The sequence below is a fragment of the Trifolium pratense genome, linkage group LG5 (genome assembly GCF_020283565.1).
Source record: "Trifolium pratense cultivar HEN17-A07 linkage group LG5, ARS_RC_1.1, whole genome shotgun sequence".
NCBI classification, from domain to species: Eukaryota; Viridiplantae; Streptophyta; class Magnoliopsida; order Fabales; family Fabaceae; genus Trifolium; species Trifolium pratense.
Window position 1 is genome coordinate 25,671,566 of NC_060063.1, and position 9,276 is coordinate 25,680,841.

Genomic DNA, 9,276 nt, shown 5'->3' on the forward strand with positions numbered 1-9,276 from the left:
CTACGTCCCTGACTCTGAAATTTATGGAAAACTCAAATTTGCACTCGTCAATGCGAGTTTTCCGCACCAAAATTAGGGGGATTCGAATGAGTACATGCATGTGAATGCAGGTCCTCTTGTCATGCCTACTTTCTAGAGAGATATCATAACATCCATAAATTAGTTGATTGAATAAATTTCCTAAAAGAAAATTATGATGTCCAGTTTTAATCGGCGAAATTCCCCACACAACAATTTTCGATACTAATATTCAATTTTTTTCACAAATAATATTGATTTTATTAATTTGATTATTATCATATATATATATATATATATATATATATATATATATATATATACCAATACGTCCAAATATACATACCTTTGCCAGATCTATGATATGGGTCTTCTTAAGATCCTCACAACGGTCAATAGCAATATTCAGCTGACAGAGATCTAGAGTGATTTGAAAATTTTCAAAAATTAATGTAGAATAATGAAAAAGAATATTGAATCGAAAAAATACTAATAAATCAACTAAGACATTATACTCAAGTGATTAATTAGCTCCACCAAAGAATGGATTGTTCGGAAAAATTCGAGTTCAATTCATTGGTGGAACAATGTTTTGCCATACTTTACTTACCTCACGGCCAAACTCCAAATCAATAGAGTTCCCTTCCTCAAGATTCAGAGATTGAATGCAAGAAAATCCTAATAAATCTATTTTGAAGCAACAAATACAAAGTTCTAACTTTATACCCACACTAGGTTGTTGAATAGTGCTGGAGATTGTCACTTGTTTCAATCTTAACTTACAGTGTATATATATACACGGAAATAAAATAAGGATTTGGTTTTAATAAAGCACGGACAAAAAGAGGGGGAGCAGAACCATAATTTACGCAATAAAAAAAGGGAAAAGTCCACAACATCAATACAATAATAAAGGTTTCTCTGAATGTTTCACACGTCGAAGCATTGGGATTAGGATGATTTGGCTTTAAAAAATAAAAACCTCAAATCAATCCCAATAAAAAAACTTTTTTTTACATTTTTGGGTTTTTTTTTTTATAAAACTATTAGATTTCAAATTCATTTTTAATACCAAAGTTTATTACTTATTCCTTTAAAATATTATTATGGGATCATTCAATTATTTTTAAATATTAATAATATATTTTAGTTTTTTTTAAAAAAAAGTTTAAAGTTATCACCGAAGTGAAATAGAAGTGACTGATGTCCCAATATAATAGAAGGAAAAAAATAGTATCTTTCTTTTTGTAAAAAAAATAAAAAAATGGTCAGGTAAATTGGGATTTGTTACAGATTTACCTATTTCCACCGATTCCCTTCGGATGTCCTTGTTTATCCCCTAATTATGCAGACCTTCGATTTTACTAAGCCATCTAAATTGGTGCTAGGCCCGATCGACAATTCGACTTTTAAAACATTGGTAACAACAGTCATATCAACGTCCCTGACTCTGAAATTTATGGAAAACTCAAATTTGCACTCGTCAAAGCAAGTTTTCCGCACCAAAGTTAGCGGGGTTCGAATGAGTACATGCATGTGAATGCAGGTCCTCTTGTCATGCCTACTTTCTAGAGAGATATCATAACATCCATAAATTAGTTCATTGAATAAATTTCCTTAAAGAAAATTATGATGTCCAGTTTAATGGTCGAAATTCCCCACACAATAATTTTCGATACTAATATTGAATTTTTTTCACAAACAATATTGATTTTATTAATATTTTACTAATATTGATTTTGTAATGACAATTGCTGCATACTATCACTACTACCGGAGAAGAAGATGCAGTTTATACACTATGTCTTTCTATTCTACAACATTTTGTAGGAACTAATGTACCCATTGCTGAGAAATTGCAAACATTATTGCAAAATCTTCGATGCCCATCTTTAACTCACTTTAGATGGTATAAAGATACTTTTCTATCTAGAGTTTTTCAATTAAATAATCCCAATTCTATGCATTGGAAATCAAAATTTATAGATGGTTTGCCTCATCTTTTTGCTGAAAGAATAAGACAAACTCTTAGAAACAATAATGATGGAATAAATATTAATTATTCTGATTTAACTTATGGCCAAATCATTAGTACATGTATTAATGAAGGCTTATCTTTATGTAATGACATAAAACTTAAAAACCAACTTAAAAAACAGAAATTAACTGAAAAACACCAAATAGGTGAATTTTGCGAACAATTCGCTTTTGATCTTGAAAGACCCCCTGAGAGCAGGAAGAAGGGTAAAATAGAAAGGTTAAAACCTTATAAAGGTAGAAGAAAAAATCCCCCAGATACTTATAAGTATTCCTACAAGAAAAAACGTAGAAAAAATTATTCCAAACCAAAATATAAGGATTATACTCCTAACTTTAGCAGAAAAAGAAAAGCTAAAAAGATTGACATAACTTGCCACAAATGTGGAAAGGTTGGTCATTATGCCAATCAATGTAGGACTAAAAAAGCCCTAAATGAAATTGAAGATGAAGAACTTAGAAATCAGCTAGAAAAGGTTCTTCTTATTAATTCTAATTCTGAATCTGAAGCTGAGTCCTCTGATGATGAGGTTAGCTATAGTTCTTCTTCAGACACATCTGACAATAATAATTGTCAATGTAATGAACTAAATTATTGGAAATCCATAGTAGAAATGAATGGTCTAAATGTTTTGACCAATGAACAGGATGAAGCTTTAAAAGCTTTAGAATCCATATCAGATGATAATCTAAGAATAAAGTTAATAGAAATTTTAATAAGGGATAACTCTAGAGAAAAAACTCCCCTAGTTACAGAAGCCCCTTATCAACTTAGCGAAGTCTTATCTAGGTTTCGTCAATCTAATAAACGAGAAACTCCTGTTTCTATAAATGATTTAAAAAGAGAAATAAATCTTTTAAAATCTGAAATTTCTTATATTAAGAAAAACAATGATGTTCTAGCTAAAAGAATTAGTTTATTAGAAAATTCTAATAAAATAGAAAATATTGTTTCTAGTGATGACAGTCCATCATCTAGCAATAGCTATCTCAGTCTTCTTGAAAGAGTTACATCGCAAAAATGGTTTGTTAAAATAACTCTTGTTATTAATAAAAGTTTTATTCTTGAAAATGAGGTTGCCCTAGTGGATAGTGGTGCAGACCTTAATTGTATTCAAGAAGGAATAATTCCGACAAAGTATTTTGTGAAAACTACTCAATCATTAACTCAGGCAGGAGGAGATAAACTCCAAGTTAATTATAAATTATCTAATGCCTATATTTGTAACAAAAATATTTGTTTACCAACCCATTTTATATTAGTTAAAAATTTAACTCACAGGATTATATTAGGTACTCCTTTTTTGCATAACATTATGCCTATTATTAATATTGATCAAAAGGGAATTACTACTTTTATAAATGATCAAAAAATTACTTTTGAATTTATAACAGATCCTCAAACTAGGATGTTAAATGAAGTCAAAGATATCCTTTTGAAAAAAGAAAAACAATTATGTTTTTTAAAAGAAGAAATTAGTGTGCTCAATATTAATGAGCAACTTGAAACTTATGATATTAAAAAGAAAATTAAGTCTTTAGAACAGGAATTTACTACAGAAATCTGTAATGATCTCCCAAATGCTTTTTGGGATAGAAAGAAACATGTTGTTTCTTTACCTTATATAGATGACTTTAATGAAAGTCAGATCCCTACTAAAGCTAGGCCAGCCCAAATGAACAATGATTACCTAAATTTGTGTAAAAAAGAAATACAATCTCTTTTAGACAAAGGTCTAATTAGACACTCTAAGTCTCCTTGGAGTTGTACTGCTTTCTATGTTAATAAGGCAGCTGAGAAGGAACGAGGAGTTCCTAGATTAGTAATCAATTATAAACCTCTTAATAAGGTTTTAAAATGGATTAGGTATCCTATTCCTAATAAAAAAGATTTATTAGACAGATTAAGTGATGCTTTAATCTTCTCAAAATTTGATATGAAATCAGGATACTGGCAAATCCAGATAACTGAAAATGATAAATATAAAACAGCTTTTACTGTACCGTTTGGACAGTTTGAATGGAATGTACTTCCATTTGGATTAAAAAATGCTCCTTCTGAATTTCAGAAAATCATGAATGATATTTTTAATCCATATTCTGAATTCATAATAGTTTATATTGATGATGTTTTAGTATTTTCTAAAACAATTGATCAACATATAAAACATTTAAAAATATTTAAGAATGTTGTTAAACACAATGGTTTAGTCTTATCGGCTACCAAGATGAAAATATTTCAAACTAAAGTTAGATTTCTGGGTCATATGATTGACCAAGGAACTATAATTCCTATAGAAAGAAGCATTGAATTTGCTTCCAAATTTCCTGATGTCATGTTAGATAAAACCCAATTACAGAGATTTTTAGGAAGTTTGAATTATATTTCAGACTATTACAAGAATTTATCCAGTGATACTGCAATTCTTTATAATAAGCTTAAAAATAAGCCTGACCCTTGGACAGATGCTCATACAAAGGCAGTCCAGAGAATTAAAACTAGGGTTAAATGCCTTCCTTGTTTATCTTTGGCAAATCCAAAGTTGTTTAAAATAGTAGAAACTGATGCTTCTAATATTGGCTATGGAGGAATATTAAAACAAGACAATCCTGAAACTAATAAAGAAGTTTTGGTAAGATTCACCTCTGGTAAATGGAACCAAACTCAGTCGAAATATTCGACTATTAAGAAAGAAATGCTTTCTATTATTAAATGTATTTCAAAATTTCAAAGTGATTTATTAAATCAAAAATTTCTTTTAAGAATTGATTGTAGCTCTGCTAAATCAATCATTGAAAAGGATGTAAAAACCCTTGTAGCAAAACATATTTTTGCTAGTTGGCAGGCTCAATTATCTGCTTTTGAATTTGATATTCAATATATTAAAGGAGAAAATAATTCTCTTGCTGATTATTTAACCCGTGAGGAGGTAACAATATGTTACCTTACCAGGAAACTAATATTCCCCTAATAGGGGATTGGACCTCAGTGGGAAAACCCAGACAATTGCCTGCCCCACCTAAGAAGGAAGATCAGCCTTCTTCATCTTCATCTTCAAATAAGATAATATCTTATAAAGAAGTAATGGTCAATGAACCACAAGAACAGGCATTAGAATATTTTCAAAATCCTGTTACTGAAAAGATAATTCATATAGATGACGAAGATTTGTCATTAACCCATAATGATGGGTGGTCGATTAAGACAAGATACTTAGAGTCCAGAGGATATGCTGGGCTTTATGGCAAATCTAGGCCAAATTTAGAAATATTATTAACAATCACTGAATCAGTGACCATAACCCACTATTACTAAAATAATAATCCAGAAAGTTTCATAAACTTCAGCAAATGTCATATAAACAAGGTATTATTACCAAGAGAATGGGGTTTAAACCCAAATGGAGAAAAGGCAATAAAAGTTGCCGAAGGAAAATATATATACTTCAATAAAAAATATAATAAAGTAAAATATATATATATATATATATATATATATATATATATATATATATATATATATATATATATATATATATATATATATATATATATATATATATATATATATATATATATATATATATATGCATCCAAATATACATACCTTTGTCAGATCTATGATATGGGTCTTCTGGAGATCCTCACAACGGTCAATAGCAATATTCAGCTGACAAAGATCTAGAGTGATTTGAAAATTTTCAAAAATTAATGTAGAATAATGAAAAAGAATATTGAATCGAAAAAATGCTAATAAATCAACTGAGACATTAGACTCAAGTTTACTATAAAAATAAAATAAAACAATAGACTCATGTGATTAATTAGCTCCACCAAAGAATGGATCGTTCGGAAAAATTCGAGTTCAATTCATTGGTGGAACAATGTTTTGCCATACTTTACATACCACACGGCCAAACTCCAGATTAATAGGGTTCCCTTCCTCAAGATTCAGAGGTTTAATGCAAGAAATCCTAATAAATCTATTTTGAAGCAATAAATACAAAGTTCTAACTTTATACCCACACTGGGTTGTTCATTACAGCCGGAGATTGTCACTTTTTTCAATCTTAAATTACAATGATCTATGAGTTACCGGAATATATATATATACACACACACACGGAAATAAAATAAGGATTTGGTTTTAATAAAGCACGGACAAAAAAAGGGGAGCTACCAATCGTCAGTTAGTTTAGTGGTGATTGACGATGAACTTGTTAGGGAGGACCCCGGTTCGATCCCCGCAACTGTGATCGGGAGAGGGCTCGAACCACTTGTGTCAGAACTGACCACCGAACCAGATTTAACTGGTGGTGGAAAACCAAAAAAAAAAAAAGGAGCTGAACCATAATTTACGCAATAAAGAAAGGTAAAAAGTCCACAACATTAATACAATAATAAAGGTTTCTCTGAACGTTTCACGCGTCGAAGCATTGTGATTAGGATGATTTTGCTTTAATAAATAAAAACCTCAAATCAATCCCAATAAAAAAAAAAAACATTTTTTTTACATTTTTGGGGTTTTTTTTTTATAAAACTATTAGATTTCAAATGCATTTTTAAAACCAAAGTTTATTACTGATTTCTTTAAAATATTATTATGGGATAATATATTATTTAATTATTTTTAAATATTATTAACGTATTTTAGTTTTTTTTTAAAAATAATATTTTATAGTTATCACCGAAGTAAAATAGAAGTGACCGATGTCCCTATATAATAGAAGAGAAAAAATAGTATCTTTCTTTTTGTAAAAAAAAAAAACAAAAAATGGCCAGGTAAATTAGGATTTGTTACTGATTTACCTATTTCCACCGATTCCCATTGGATGTCCTTGTTTATCCCCTAATTATGCAGACCTTCGATTTTACTAAGCAAATCTAAATTGGTGCTAGGCTCGATCGACAATTCGACTTTTAAAACATTGGTAACAATAGTCTTATCTACGTCGCTGACTCTTAAATTTGGGGAAAACTCAAATCTGCACTCGTCAAACCGAGTTTTCCGCACCAAAATTAGGGGGTTTCGAATGAGTACATGCATGTGAATGCAGGTCCTCTTGTCATGCCTACTTTATAGAAAGATATCATAAGATCCTTAAATTTGTTGATTGAATAAATTTCCTTAAATAAAATTATGATGTCCAATTTTAATGGGCGAAATTTCCCACACATATGGATGACAATGGGTAGGTTATGGGTAGGGTACTATAGTACCCATCCCCATACCCGCGGATTGAAAAAATACCCGTACCCATCCCCATACCCGCGTGGGTAACAACTTTTGCCCCCGTCCCCATACCCTATGGGTACCTAGGTACCCATACCCGTACCCGTTACCCGCATTTTTACTAAAATTAAATTGATCAATTATAAAATATCATATAATTTTAATAGAATTAAAAAAATTTCAAAGATTTTAATATTGACTAATGAAAATTATAAACAAAATTATTACTAACTTTATGTTAAAGTTCATATTTATGTTAAATATTCACATTATTTTTATATTATGTTATAAATAAACATTTTTATTAAAAATATGTAATAGTTTAGTAGAGTTGTATTGTTTTAAATTGATTTACATATATTATAATATAATAATATAAATAAAATAAATAAATATATATTATGCGGGTATGGGGCGGGTTGGGTACTAAGGTACCCGTACCCGCACCCATACCCGTTCATTTTTGCGGGTAATTACCCATACCCGTGCCCGTACCCAAAATATGGGTTTTTACCCTACCCGTTGTGGGTAATTTTTGCGGGTACCCTCTGGGTATGGGTCAAATTGTCATCCCTACCCACACATCAATTTTTGATATTAATATTGAATTTTTTTCACAAATAATATTTATTTGATTAATTTGATTATTATCATATACATACAAATGCATCCAAATATACATACCTTTGTCAGATCTATGATATGGGTCTTCTGGAGATCCTCACAATGGTCAATAACAATATTCAGCAAACAGAGATCTAGAGTGATTTGAAAATTTTCAAAAATTAATGTAGAATAATGAAAAAGTATATTGAATTGAAAAAATGCTAATAAATCAACTAAGACATTAGCTCCACCAAAGAATGGATCGTTCGGAAGAATCTGAGTTCAATTCATGGGTGGAACAATTTCTTGTCATACTTTACTTACCTCACGGCCAAACTCCAGATTAATAGAGTTTCCTTCCTCAAGAATGAGAGAGTTGATGCAAAAAAATCCTAATAAATCTATTTTGAAACAACAAATACAAAGTTCTAACCTTATTCCCACACTAGGTTGTTCAATAGAGCCGGAGATTGTCACTTTTTTCATTCTTAAATTACAATGATCTATGAGTTACTGGAATTTATCCAAGTGTGCTTATATATATATATACAAAAATAAATTATGGATTTGGTTTTCATATAGCAGTGACAGAAAAAGGGGGAGTAGAACCATAATTTACGCAATATAGAAAGGTAAAAAGTCCACAACATTAATACAATAATAAAAGTTTTTATGAACATTTCACTCGTTGAAGCATCGGGATTAGGATGTATTTTTTAAAACAACAGATATAAAATTCTAACCTTGTACCCACACTAGGTTGTACAATGATCTACGAGTTACTAAAATTTATGTATAATGTATAATGCTTATCTAATTTATATGAGACAGTTGATTGTTTTGGAAAACTCTCAATTGCCCTTACTTAAGATGCTGCCATGTGTCCAAAGTAAGAGCAATTGGTGTCCAAAAATTTGGTAACTAAACTAAAAGTACATAACTAACCAAGCCATCTAAGCCATATGACATTTTGTGAGTGAAAAGAAAAATAATCATTGAGATTGGACCAATCCATTTAAGCCAACCATATGAAAATGACACTTCAAGTTACAAATGAACCATATGACATGTGACATTACTGATTTTGACTATTTTAACTTCTTCCAATTTCGGTTCCCAAAGTATGACACCAAATTTCTAATTCAATTTTTTTCCCTCTCTTCACTTATTCAAAACTATATTCAATTGAATGTCTCTAAACAAATATTTTAACTATCGTATATGAGACAAATTATCATTGATAAAAAATTCAAAATAATTATCATATGTGAGACAAGTTATAAATAATAAAAATTTTAAAAAAACTATTTTACACGGGATAAATTCTAACCGATGTATAAATTTTAACTATCATATACCAAATAAATTATCGCTGATCAAAA

The 9,276-nt window shown here is 29.9% G+C and overlaps 1 long non-coding RNA gene across 1 annotated transcript; it reads right to left on the reverse strand.

Annotated features, from left to right (window-relative positions):
- Nucleotides 1-385: 385 nt before the first annotated feature.
- Nucleotides 386-8,046, reverse strand: LOC123887065. The gene is made up of 3 exons (XR_006801336.1): nt 7,973-8,046; nt 5,663-5,736; nt 386-438 (listed from the first exon to the last, which is right to left on the reverse strand). It is a non-coding gene; the product is annotated as an uncharacterized LOC123887065 (long non-coding RNA).
- Nucleotides 8,047-9,276: the final 1,230 nt, after the last annotated feature.